At 40.9% G+C, this 13947-nt stretch overlaps 1 protein-coding gene across 8 annotated transcripts in view; it reads right to left on the bottom strand.

The window, feature by feature from the left end:
- Positions 1-13947, bottom strand: part of FAAP100 (FA core complex associated protein 100) — a 474918-nt gene that overhangs the window by 262640 nt on the left and 198331 nt on the right. The window lies entirely within an intron of this gene.

The following is a 13947-nucleotide window of genomic DNA, read 5'->3' as shown; positions in this document are numbered from 1 at the left end:
AAGGTGTTTAGAATGGATAGATAGAGGATTGGGGGCCAGGTGCCCTCTTTTCTGGGTACCACGAAGAGTCTGGAATAGAACCCTTGGCCTATCTGGTCTGCAGGAACATGCTGTATTGCCCTCAAGGAGAGCAGGGAAAGGACTTGCTTTTTGGCCTCTGCTCACTGATTAGGAGGAAGACCTTGGTACCCTTTTGGGGTTGGCAGAGTGTGGAAATAAAATTTGTATCCCTGGGACACTATGTTGAGGACCCATCGGTTGTTGTTACCAGAGGCTCAGTTGTTTGCATGGAAGGAGAGTTTTCCTTCTAGGGGCACAAGCAGGTGGGCAGAGGTAAGGGGTGGAGGTGTAATGTCATTGTGAGTTCTTACCATAAGGGGGTGGCTTAGCACTCCCTGTTTTTGAAGAGGAGGAACTCCATTGCTTAGATCTCTGCATTCTCTAGGACTGCTGTCTGGGGGGTCTGCTTCCCCTAAGTCTGGGCTGAGCTAGACTGGAGGGGGCCGGAAAGGACCAGTGCTTGGATGGGCAATGCCTACTGAACCTTGCAGGCTGAACCTGTAAAAAGTCTAACTGTCTGCATAGATTTAGCTTTTTCTTCCATCTTTTGTAAGACCTCTTCTGCCTTGGTGCCAAACAAATTGTCTTTGTTCAATGGCGCATCCAATAATTTTGATTTGACATAGTCTGACAAGGTCTGTTCCTTAAGCCAAGCATGCCTTCTAAGGACAGAAGCAGTGACTGCTGCCCTGCAAGATGCTTCTAGGGTGTCAAAGCCACATTGCAAGGTGTGCTTAGTAACTTGGCTTGCAGAATGTATAAGCTCTTGTAATTCTTTATTTTCTGCACAAGCAGGAAAGGAAGATATTTTTTGTTTGAGGAGTTCCATTCTATGCTGTTGATATTTCAGCATGTGGAACTGACAATTTAGTGCTCCAATAGCAAGAGTTGCAGATGTGTATATTATTTTTACCCCATCTGTCTAAAGTTTGTGAATCCCTGTCTGAGGGGGTGGGATTCTTAGCTGAGGTTGCTTTAATTCCTTTAGGTCCTTGGGAGATGACCTCTGGGACAGCAGTAGGATTATGAAAAGGAATTTGTGAGAGTCTGGGCCTCTGTAATACCTGTCAGGTTTTCTGGGAGCAGGAGGAAGGGTGTCAGGGCTCAAACTAGATTCCATAAAAACATCATTCACAACATCCAGGACAGAAGGAATGGCTAAAGGTCTGTGCTGTGGTAAATCTAAGAATTCCCAGAGTCTCTTTTTTGACTGAGGATAGTCCTGACACTCCCATTGGAATAGCAAACAAAGTATGTAGGGTTTCACCAAATGAAAAATCCTCGGGAGGAGAGGCAGAGGAAATGGATTTCTCTGCATCAGAATCCTCATAAGCAGAGAAGGGTTGCATGTCTTCATATTCAGAAACCTCAGAGTCATCGGACTCCTGTTCAGATAAAACTACGAGGGACAGGTCTCTTTTTCTTTTGGAAGGGGTAGCCTGCCTTCCCCTAATGAGCATAATAAGGTTTTCTGCCATTTTAAGCATTTGAGATTGAGGCATGGAAGCAGGTGCCTGAGCTTGGGTTGTTGGTTTTTTATGCATAGTTCGTACCCTGGGCCTTAGAAACTTGGTAGTTTTAGAAAGAACTGAAGATGCGAAAGAAGTTGTTAGTTTGTGTCGAGTATCAGTAGTGTGAAGAACTTCCTCGGAAGCTGGTGCCTGCTCAGGGCTCCAGACCCATCCAAGGTAGAGACATCCACAAGATCCTTAGTCGAAGAAGAGTCTTGCGGCATACCGGACTCAGAACTAGTCTCGGTAGTGGCCTGCGAATCCACAGAAGCGGGCATCAGGGGCTGCGAAAGTGCCTCACTGAGGACCGGAGAACTAACGACTAGCTTAACGGAAGTGTTGTCGGCAGTTTTGGACCCATGTGGTCTGTCTCTGTCTTTATCCTTACGTTTTTTTCAGAATATCAGAAGTCGGATGGCTTACCGAAGCTATATCGGAATACGAGGACTGAGAGCGAAAATATTTAGCTACAATAAGGGCCAGACGACGTATAGTTCTGGCATTGAACAAAGCACAAAAGTGACAGAGAGGGTAGTCGTCATCTGGGCCAAAACAGGTGATGCAGTAGGAATGGAAATCTCGGTGTGGTATATGCTTTCCACAGGCGAGACAATTGTTAACGTTTTCTGACATCGGTTAGAGCAAGAAAAAAGGATCCCCAATGGGGTACTTAGTTTTAGAAGACTTCAACTTCAGTTCGGAAATGAAAACTCATGTAGCGGCTGACCGGCATTCATGCGAACTGCTTCTGCTACAGGCTCCTCGGCAAGAAAGACTGATATAATGGCGTTGGCTGACTGTTTCTATATCACTGACGACCTGATGTCAGTCCTGGAGGAACAGCAACCGACGCAGAAATTCTAAGCCTCTGGTATTCGGCCGTCCGAGGGCTACCCCTGGCAGGATAACCCAAGTACGATGACTGCAACAGTGAAACATGAAGAACATCCAGAGCAACACAAAAGGAACAAAAGAAAGAGCATGTAAATCCAGAAAGGGGAGAAAGAACGACCCTTCAGCAAGAGGGTAAGAAAACAGAGACCAAGAAGGGGGAAAGCGGGAGGGACGGAATATTACACCAGTGAAAATTAGGACATCTACTGTTATGGTAAGTTCTTACACAACTGTACTATGTCATTCCTTATCACTGCTGCAGTACTCCTTACTAAAGGGGGAGTTGAAAAGCTACTGTAAAGGATGGGAGGAAAAGAAACCAAAGAACCTTGCAAAAAATCATGAAGGATGGCCTTGGCAAAACCCTCTCTGCTCCTAGATACTACATCCAATTTGTAGTGCTTAATAAAAGTATGTACAGAGGGCCGGTTAGCAGCTTCCAAAAGTGATCTAGCACCCAGACCCTTGAAAAATGCACCGGAATAGGCTACTGCTATTTATCATAAAAAGAATAATACAAAGAAATAGCCTTAAAATCTCAGGAGGAAATGGTTTGCTTAGAAACAGCTAAACTCAATTTTTTGGCATGAAAGGAAACAAAAAGTTACTCAGATTTCCTGACATCTTTAGTCTTATCCAAACAATATCTGAGCTGTCTGTGCAAATCAAAAGAATGAAGAATCCTCTCACCAGAATCCTAAGGAGAAGGGAAAAAAAAGGAAGGTGGATGAACTGATTTAAGGGCAAGTCATTGACCAGCTTGGGCATAAAACAAGGACTGGTGAGAAGAGAAACGATCTCTGAAAAAAAAAAAGGGGGAACTGCCATGAAGGCCTGGAGTTCAGAGACTTCTGGCAGAAGTAAGAGCCACAAACAAAACAATTTTCCATGTACAGAGCCGCAAAGAAGAAACTGCAGGCTCAAATGGAAATGGGTCATCTTTTCCCGAATAAAATTAAGATGCCAGAAAGGTGGAATGGTCTTTCTTGGGGGCCAAATTTGAAGGATGCCTTTTAAAAATGGTTTGACTTCAACTCAAGAGGAAAGTGGCTGATCCAAATGCAGACAAGCAGAAATGGCTGACAAATCAGCAGTAACAATGAAAATGTCAGCCCAGAATTTAGCAACATAGGATTTTCTAGTAGTGAGTTTTCTGGCCTCTTGCAAAAACCAAGCCATATCCTCAGAAAACTGGTGTCAAGAAGGAATTTAAACCCTATCATCCAAAGAGTCAAATGTAACTAAAATGTATTACTCACTGATAAAGTAGCGGTGAGCAGTAAAAATCAATTGAATAAAAATCACACCGCTACTCCACAGCTATTATAAGTTTAAAATGAAATATTTATTAAAATTGCTTAAAAAGCATTCTAAATGTTTGGTTGACCTCCAAACAAAAAAGTTCTTCTTAATATGACCACTGTCATTTTCAAAATACAGAAGTCCGTATTGCTACAAGTTTGAAAAATGCAGCTTGTTGCAACTGAAATCCCTCAATGCGTACAACATGCCCAGATGTTTATAACCAAAAAGTAAATGCTCATATAAATGCAGATTACAATTGAAAAACAGAATAAGCTTACAATTCCTGTTGTTGTTCCAAATTCGCTCATATAGCAGAACGCTGTATAAGGAGCATTGGCATTTCTGTTTGCTATGCGCAAATGTAGAAACTTGTAAACATCACTCAAATTTCAAAATAAAATTCTTCGGCACCAGAATGTTTAAGCAGCAAAATGTAACCGGCTGAAATGCTAGGTTTCTTTTAAAGCAAAGCTTGGGTAAGCTTAAAGCACTCAGCAAACAAACAGTTCTTCAGTTAGAGTGCTAAGCACCAAATGTAGTACAACAACCAGTTTTCCTTTTAGACAAAACTTGCGATTACTAGAGACACTCGACAATATGAGCAGTTCTTGAACCAAGGTACTAGACAGCAAAATATGATAGAGCAACAAGATATTCTGTTAAGTACAAAGTACTGATAAGATGTCCCATAAACACACAATAAGCGCTTTTGGGAATTCCTTCATCAGATCATACTGAACAGGGACACCATTACTTAAACTTATACTGCAATCTTGACCAATAGAATTCAAATTAAGAGGCAATACCTTCTTGAGAATTGGCTTCATCCACTTATTTTCATATGTTGGTGACACACCTACCATTCAACCAATGGTAGGTCTCCTTGCTTTTAATGTGGGTTTAAGCGGAATAATAGCATTACGGCCAGGAACTCTGTCTGCTCATAGATTCACTATCCATTTAGTTTCACAGGTTTCTGTTTTATTAACAATGTCGCCTCTTTTAATATCTTCAGGTATTTTTTCAATAGCTTTAAAAAGAAAGCTGTGGTTGGGAAACTTTGACACATGTGCCGCCAAGGCATTGTGAGCGTCTCCCCTTCTGATAGCTCCTATATGTCGTAAAATTCTCTTTCTAAAGTTCTGGTTGGTTTTTCCCTACATGAAAAGAGGGACAGTCTTTGCAAGTAGCTAGGTAAACAAAATTTTTGGTGACACACGTAGCCTTGCAATTAAAGATAAAATCTCTATTCATTCCTGGACAGCTAAACATATTACTACTATCAATGTATCTACAAGCAGAATAATTACCACATTGAAAAGTTCCTTTTCTTCCTACTATAGTGGATCTTTGAAAGACATCCTTGATACATAGGAGACGTTTAATATTTTTCTTATTTTTATAACTATAGTGCGGTTGATCTCTCATTACAGAGCGTAGCTTGGAGTCTTGGGTAAGAATCGGCCAGAATTTGTCAATAATTTCTCTGATCTGCCTATTGTCTGTGCTATAGGTGATACATAGCCTCATAGGAGATAGATTGTGTTCCTTGTTCTCATGAGCTACAGTTCTCTATCTGTTCCTCAAACAAGGTTGGTATGCATTCATTTCAGTATCTCTTTTCGAGTATGCTCGTGCTCGTAAACAATTTTGTAATTGAGTCACCTCTTGCTGAATCACAGACTCCTGCGTGCACCTTTTATTGATTCTTGTGATCTCATTCTTCATAATATTACTAGTTACATGTCTCGGATGCATGCTACTTTTATGGAGATAATGATTTCTCCAGGTAGGTTTCCTATAGAGTGTTGTCTCTATCTTTCTTTCTTGGTTAAACATGACATTCACATCTAGAAAATTGACTGAATCACGTGACACTTGGTTAGTAAAGTCCAAGAATGTCGTGGTCCCATTCAAGTACTTCAGAAACAATGAGAATTGTACTTCATTCCCTCTCCAGCGAAGAAAAAGGTAGTCTACAAAACGATCATAGAATTTTACATTCTGTAACCAAGGATTGTAAAGACCAAGAACATATTTACTTTCCCAGTCTGAGAGGACAATGTTCACATAACTATTGGCACATGGTGTGCCCATTGCAACCCCCCAGCATTGCCAGTAAATAGAACTTCCATACTGGAAAAGATTTGTGTCCAATACAGTTTCCAGCAGTGAACATATTCGATTGATATTAACACTGTCCCTATTTTCTTCTTCCATAACCTTTCTTACAGCTTCTATTCCAAAGTTATTGGGAATTGATGTAAATAAACTTGTAATGTCCATAGTAATCAATAACCATCTCTCTCTTCTAATGTTTCCATGGTATGTGTCAATTTTTCCATGAAATCATCAGTATCTCTGCGGACACTAGGAATTCTCAACAGTATTTCTTTAAGATTTTTCTCTACAAAAAGTGACAGATTCTGTTAACAATCCTTGGCCTGAGACTATGGGCTGTAATGGTGGATTTAAAGGATCTTTATGCACTTTAGACAATCCACTTATAGAAGGGATAGTTGGATAATCCACCTTAAAGAACTGGTATTGCTCATTAGTTATGCTACCTTCTATTAGCATAGAGTATAATAAGTCCTGAGTTTTATTAATCATCCTCTCTAATCTTGTAGCATCAATCTCCTGATATGTTGCTGAATCTCGGAGCATATTAGCCATATTCATTTTATACCATTCAGAAGAGAGGACTACTATAGCTCCTCCCTTATCTGCTGGTTTTATCACAATCCCATCATTTCATTGTAGATCTGTCAAAGCTTGCCTTTCCTGAGCTGTTAGATTATGATAATGGTGAATACCCCTCAGAGGTGGTAGATAAGACCAAGGATATAGGCACCCTCCCTAACAGAGGGGTGAATCACATTCCATTAAACCAACATTTGCCGGTTTTCCTGAAACAGACCTTCCACAGGAATTCGCGATCAATGAGCCAAGACAGAAAACGGAAGAAAATAATGAATTAGTTAAGAATTCATTAGTCATCAATCTTTCAACATACTCTTTGAGTAAGCATGAAGTAAGCTTATTGGAGACAGGACTTACTTTTATTCCCTCTTTAAAGTCGGATTTGAGTGAATTTGCCATAGAAATGAGATACTTTGCACGTAATATAACTTTAAAAAGTATTTTTGGGAATAAAGAGCAAGAGAATAAGACACTAAGTAAGCCAAGTGCTTTTGTACCTATGAATCTTCCAGCAGCGGAGTTATTGTCTCGTATGTGCATAGATGCAGTAGAACAACTAAAAATGAGTGAGGATGTCCACCATTATCATAATCTAACAGCTCAGGAAAGGCAAGCTTTGACAGATCTACAACAAAATGATGGGATTGTGATAAAACCAGCAGATAAGGGAGGAACTATAGTAGTCCTCTCTTCTGGATGGTATAAAATGAATATGGCTAATATGCTCCGAGATTCAGCAACATATCAGGAGATTGATGCTACAAGATTAGAGAGGATGATTAATAAAACTCAGGACTTATTATACTCTATGCTAATAGAAGGTAGCATAACTAATGAGCAATACCAGTTCTTTAAGGTGGATTATCCAACTATCCCTTCTATAAGTGGATTGCCTAAAGTGCATAAAGATCCTTTAAATCCACCATTACAGCCCATAGTCTCAGGCCAAGGATTGTTAACAGAATCTGTCACTTTTTGAAGAGAAAAATCTTAAAGAAATACTGTTGAGAATTCGTAGTGTCCTCAGAGATACTGATGATTTCATGGAAAAATTGACACATACCATGGAAATATTAGAAGAGAGAGAAGATCTGTTATTGATTACTATGGACATTACAAGTTTATTTACATCAATTCCCAATAATTTTGGAATAGAAGCTGTAAGAAAGGTTATGGAAGAAGAAAATAGGGACAGTGTTAATATCAGTCTAATATGTTCACTGCTGGAAACTGTATTGGACACAAATCTTTTCCAGTATGGAAGTTCTATTTACTGGCAACGCTGGGGGGTTGCAATGGGCACACCATGTGCCAATAGTTATGCGAACATTGTCCTCTCAGATTGGGAAAGTAAATATGTTCTTGGTCTTTACAATCCTTGGTTACAGAATGTAAAATTCTATGGTCGTTTTGAAGACAACCTTTTTCTTCTCTGGAGAGGGAATGAAGTACAATTCTCATTGTTTCTGAAATACTTGAATGGGATCACAACATTCTTGGAGTTTACTAGCCAAGTGTCACGTGATTCAGTGAATTTTCTAGATGTGAATGTCATGTTTAACCAAGAAAGAAAGATAGAGACAACACTCTATAGGAAACCTACCTGGAGAAAACATTATCTCCATAAAAGTAGCATGCATCCGAGACATGTAACTAGTAATATTATGAAGAATGAGATCACAAGAATCAATAAAAGGTGCACGCAGGAGTCTGTGATTCAGCAAGAGGTGACTCAATTACAAAATTGTTTACGAGCACGAGCATACTCGAAAAGAGATACTGAAATGAATGCATACCAACCTTGTTTGAGGAACAGACAGGGAACTGTAGCTCATGAGAACAAGGAACACAATCTATTTCCTATGAGGCTATGCATCACCTATAGCACAGACAATAGGCAGATCAGAGAAATTATTGACAAATTCTGGCCGATTCTTACCCAAGACTCCAAGCTATGCTCTATAGTGGGAGATCAACCGCACTATAGTTATAAAAATAAGAAAAATATTAAACATATCCTATGTATGAAAGATGGCTTTCAAAGATTCACTATAGTAGGAAGAAAAGGAACTTTTCAATGTGGTAATTGTTCTGCTTGTAGATACATTGATAGTAGTAATACGTTTAGCTGTCCAGGAATGAATAGAGATTTTATCTTTAATTGCAAGGCTACGTGTGTCACCAAAAATGTTGTTTACCTAGCTACTTGCAAAGACTGTCCCTCTTTTTATGTAGGAAAAACCAACCAGAACTTAAGAGAATTTTACGACATATAGAAGATATCAGAAGGGGAGACGTTCACAATGCCTTGGCGGCACATATGTCAACGTTTCCCAACCACAGCTTTCTTTTTAAAGCTATTGAAAAAATACCTGAAGATATTAAAAGAGGTGACATTGTTAATAAAACAGAAACCTGTGAAACTAAGTGGATAGTGAATCTACGAGCAGACCGAGTTCCTGGCCTTAATGCTATTATTCCGCTTAAACCCATATTAAAAGCAAGGAGACCTACCATTGGTTGAATGGTAGGTGTGTCACCAACATATGAAAATAAGTGGACGAAGCCAATTCTCAAGAAGGTATTGTCTCTTAATTTGAATTCTATTGGTCAAGATTGCAGTATAAGTTTAGGTAATGGTGTCCCTATTCAGTATGATCTGATGAAGGAATTTCCAAAAGCGCTTATCGTGTGTTTATGGGACGTCTTATCAGTACTTTGCACGTTCCAGAATATCTTGTTGCTCTATCATATTTTGTCTAGTACCTTGGTTGAAGAACTGCTCATATTGTCGAGTGTCTATAGTAATTGCAAGTTTTGTCTAAAAGGAAAACTGGTTCTTGTACTACATTTGGTACTTAGCACTCTAACCGAAGAACTGTTTGTTTGTAGAGTGCTTTAAGCTTTGCTGCCTAGTACTTTGGTTCAAGAACTGCTCGTATTGTCGAGTGTCTCTATTAATTGCAAGTTTTGTCTAAAAGGAAAACTGGTTGTCGTACTACCTTTGGTGCTTAGCACTCTAACTGAAGAACTGTTCGTTTGCTGAGTGCTTTAAGCTTACCCAAGCTTTGCTTTAAAAGAAACCTAGCGTTTCAGCCTGTTACATTTTGCTGCTTAAACATTCTGGTGCCGAAGAATTTTATTTTGAAATTTGAGTGATGTTTACAAGTTTCTACATTTGCACATAGCAAACAGAAATGCCAATGTTCCTTATACAGCGTTCTGCTATATGAGCGAATTTGGAACAACAGGAATTGTAAGCTTATTCTGTTTTTAAATTGGAATCTGCATTTATATGAGCATTTGCTTTTTGGTTATAAACATCTAGGCATGTTATAAGCATTCAGGGATTTCAATTGCAACAAGCTGCATTTTTCAAACTTGTAACAATACGGACTTCTGTATTTTGAAAACGACAGTGGTCTTATTAAGAAGAACTTTTTTGTTTGGAGGTCAAGCCAAACATTTAGAACGCTTTTTAAGCAATTTTAATAAATATTTCATTTTAAACTTATAATAGCTGCGGAGTAGCGGTGTGATTTTTATTCAAAAGAGTCAAATGTAAGGTGAGCAGATGAGGGTGAAGAAAAGTCACTTGTCCTGTGTAAGGAGATCCATCCTGTGAGGTAACTTGTGATGATTGCCTCTGGCCAGATGAAATACTAGGGGGCACCAATGTCTGAGCCAAATGGGAATCAAGAACAAGATTCTGGGTTTGTCCCACATGATCCTGTGTAACACCTTGGACAACAGAAGAAGAGGGGCATAAGCATACAGAAACATCCTATCCCTTTCCAAGAAAAAAAAAAAAACATGGACTTGGCACCCTGAAACAGAACCTAGGAAGTTGTTTGTTCAGAGGGAAGGCAAAAAGACCTGCTTAAGGAGTACCTCAACAATGGATAATGTAAAGACCACATCTTTGTGAAGTATTCATTTGTGAGGACTTGCCCTGGACCTGCTCAGATTGTCTGCCACAAGGCTGTGCTCTGACAGAAAGTAAACGGTCTGAAGGATCAGATGATAGCAGATAGCAAATTCCTAAAGCAGAATAAGATCTAATCTGCAAAGAAGGTATGACTTTATGCCTCCTTGCTTGTTTACATACCACGAGAGTGGTGTTGCCTGTGTAAACCCTGAGAGAATGCAGAGCCCCGAGGGAATGCAATACTTGAAGAGCCAAAGGCAAAGCCCGCATCTCTTTGATGTTGATGTGATCCCCATTAGTTGGGGAGACAACACTCCCTGGAACCTGATGTTGTTGGAAGAAGATCCTACTCCAGATATGAAACATCTATATACAGCTCCTGAGTGGGGGAAGGAACTTGAAAAGGTAGGCCTGGATTTATAGAAATCTGATGACTCCACCACAGAAATTCTGAGACAAAGCAAGAGAGGAATGGGAAACTCCAGTGGAGGACAATATTGAAGTCAGATTTGTCATTAGATATCAAAGAAGTCTCCTCTGGCAAAAGGAGCCATACAAAAGCTGTCCAGAAGGTGACCTTGGGAGGAGGAAGAAAACCCATCATAGGTAAGGTCTGAATCCTGCACCCCAGGAAATCTTAAACTTAATCCTGTGAAGAAGTCAGAAAGTACAGTTTTGTACCTACCATAAATGTAGATGTCCGAAAGGTATGCATCTGCAGTCATCACATATGGGTTGTCCTGCCTCAGGCAGCCCTTCGGTCGGCCGGATTCCAAAGTCTGGGTCCGGCGTCGGCTGATGTCGCACTTTCCCCGATGTCAGAGCGCCTGGGGTATAAAAGCATCAGCCGACGCCATCTTCCTCAGTTTTTCTTGCCCCAGATGCCAGGTGCCCTCTAAGGAAGGCTAAATTTGGAGAGATGCATTTAAAAATCCAAACATGCACAGTAATATAACAACAAATACACCACAATAGATCACCCCAGCTAGCTATAAGAGGGATAAGTACCCAAGAAATACCACAGAGGGGAAGGAGGGAGGGTAAACCTGACTGCAGATGCATACCTATCGGACATCTACAATTATGGTAGGTGCAAAACTGTACTATGTCCTTCAAGGATGCATCTGCAGTCATCACATATGGGTAGAATACCATAGCCAATCTGGGGGTGGAGGAACTATGTAAAGGATGGTGTAGCTAAAATGCCCTTCAGGACTGCCGTAGCAAAGCCTGCTCTGGATCTGGAATATAAAGGTAAATTGTAATGCTTGGCAAATGTATGCACGGAGCTCCATGTAGCAGCTTCTAAAATGTCCTTGGTAGCCACCCCTCTTAAGAAGGCTGTGGAGGTGGCTGTGGCTCTCGTGGAATGAGGTCTAATGTTAGATGGCACAGTTTTTCCATGAAAGGAGTAACAAAAACAAATGCAATTCCCTATCCATTTTGAAATTGTCTGTTTGGAAATTGCTTTTCCTTGTGTTCCAGCAGCATATGCTACCAACAGCTGGACAGTTTTTCTGTAACCTTTAGTTCTGTCCAAGTAGTAGCGTAACTGTCTGTGTATGTCCAGGGTGTGCAGAAGTTTCTCCCCTTTGTTTTGTGGATTTGGAAAGAAGGTAGGCAAGTGAATAGCTTGGTTTAATGAAACCCTGGATACCACCTTTGGCATAAATGTAGGATTGGTTCTCAACGAAACTCTGTCCTGATGAAAAATAAGAAATGGCTGTACTGCCATAAGGGCCTGTAACTCGGATACTCTTCTTGCTGAGGTTATGGCCAGAAGGAAAGCAGCCTTCCAAGACAGGAACTGTAGTTCTGCAGATGCTGCTGGTTCAAAGGGAGGCAGTGTTAGTTTTTCCAACACGAAGTTAAGGTCCCAAGTAGGTAGGGGTGGTTTCCTTGGAGGATTGATGTTTTTGATTCCTCTTAGAAACTGTCTTAGGAGAGGATGAGAGAAGACAGGTGGATCAGTATTGTACTCTGCTGAAATTGCTGAAGCATGAATTTTAATGGAACAGTAACACAGACCATTGTGGAACATTTCTGCCAAGTATTCCAGGATATGTGCCATGTTCATCACTGTCGCATCTAGGCCCTTTGTGGTGTTCCAAATGTGAAATCTTTTCCATTTTGCTGAATATACCTTTCTTGTGGAAGGCCGGCGAGCTTCCATAATAATATCTTTCACTTTCTGGGATAGCTTATCCTGAGGAGGAGTCAAGGTATTTTCCAGGCTGTTAGTTGCAAGGTTTTCAGGTTGGAATGCAGAGTTTTGTAATTGTGTTGTGTCAGTAGAAGTGGCCATAGAGGAAGAGGCCATGGTTTCGTGCGTGACATGCTCTTTAACAGTGGGTACCAGTGCTGCCTTGGCCAGTCCGGAGCTATCAGAATCACTTTTGGCTGCTCTGTCCTGATCTTCAGTAAAACCTTGGTCATTAATGGGAGAGGTGGAAATGCATACACTGTTAGAGTTCTCCAGCTGAAAGAGAGGGCGTCCACTTTCCATGCTTGTGGGTGGAATGTCCTTGAGCAGAATTTCTTCAGTTGATGATTGTGGGGGGAGGCAAAAAGATCTATGTCCGGCCTCCCCCATGATTGTGTTAGCTGTAGAAAGATGTCCGGGTGCAGCATCCATTCGTGTGCATCCATGATATTTCTGCTTAAGCTGTCCGCCAATATATTGTCTTTCCCTGGCACAAACTGGGATTGTAGCTGTATATTGAGCTTCAAGGAAAGTTCCCATAGATTCATTGTCAGCCTGCAAAGAGGATAGGAATGGGTGCCTCCTTGCTTGTTTATGTACCACACAACCGTGGTGTTGTCTGTCCTTATTAGCAGATGGCCTTGATGCAGAAAGGGTTTGAAGGCTTCGACTGCATGTATCACTGCCAGCATTTCCTTTTGGTTTATGTGCATGCGTAGCTCTTTTTGTGACCATAGACCTTGAATGCATCTGCCCTCCAAGTGCGCTCCCCATCCGTGGTCTGAAGCGTCTGTTGTAATGGTTTGGCTGGCTATTGGTTTGCTGAAAGGCAGACCCGTTTGACTAGCTTGCTTGAGCCCACCACAGAAATTCCTTTTGAAGGCATGGAATGAGTGGTATCAAAGTTTCCAGGCTGTGACTGTGCTGAGTCCATAAACTCCTTAGGTACCATTGTAGTTTCCTCATATGTAGTCTTGCTTGCGGAATCAGAAGAATGCAAGAAGCCATGTAACCCAGGGCCTGTAGGATTTTCCTTGCAGTCAGCTGGGTTTGTCTTGTCAGATTTTTGAAGTAATCTGGTAGTTGACTTTATTTTTCTTCTGTGAGGAAGGCCATTTGGGTGGTTGTATCTAGATTTGCACCCAGAAAAGTTATTCTTTGGGATGGAACAAGTCTTGATTTGTGAAAGTTGACTGTATATCCCAAGGCGTGAAGTAGGTGGATGGCATAATTCAAGTGTTTTACCAAAGTTTGTTGGCTGTCCGCTTGTATAAGGCAGTCGTCCAGATATGGGTATATTTGAATCCCCTGAAGTCTGCAGTGTGCCATTACTGATGCCAGGC

This window comes from Protopterus annectens, chromosome 10.part0 (assembly GCF_019279795.1).
Source record: "Protopterus annectens isolate FY-2018-M chromosome 10.part0, PAN1.0, whole genome shotgun sequence".
In the NCBI taxonomy this organism is placed as follows: Eukaryota; Metazoa; Chordata; order Ceratodontiformes; family Protopteridae; genus Protopterus; species Protopterus annectens.
The sequence above is the reverse complement of the archived record's forward strand: the minus strand, read 5'-3'. Positions and strand labels throughout refer to the sequence as shown.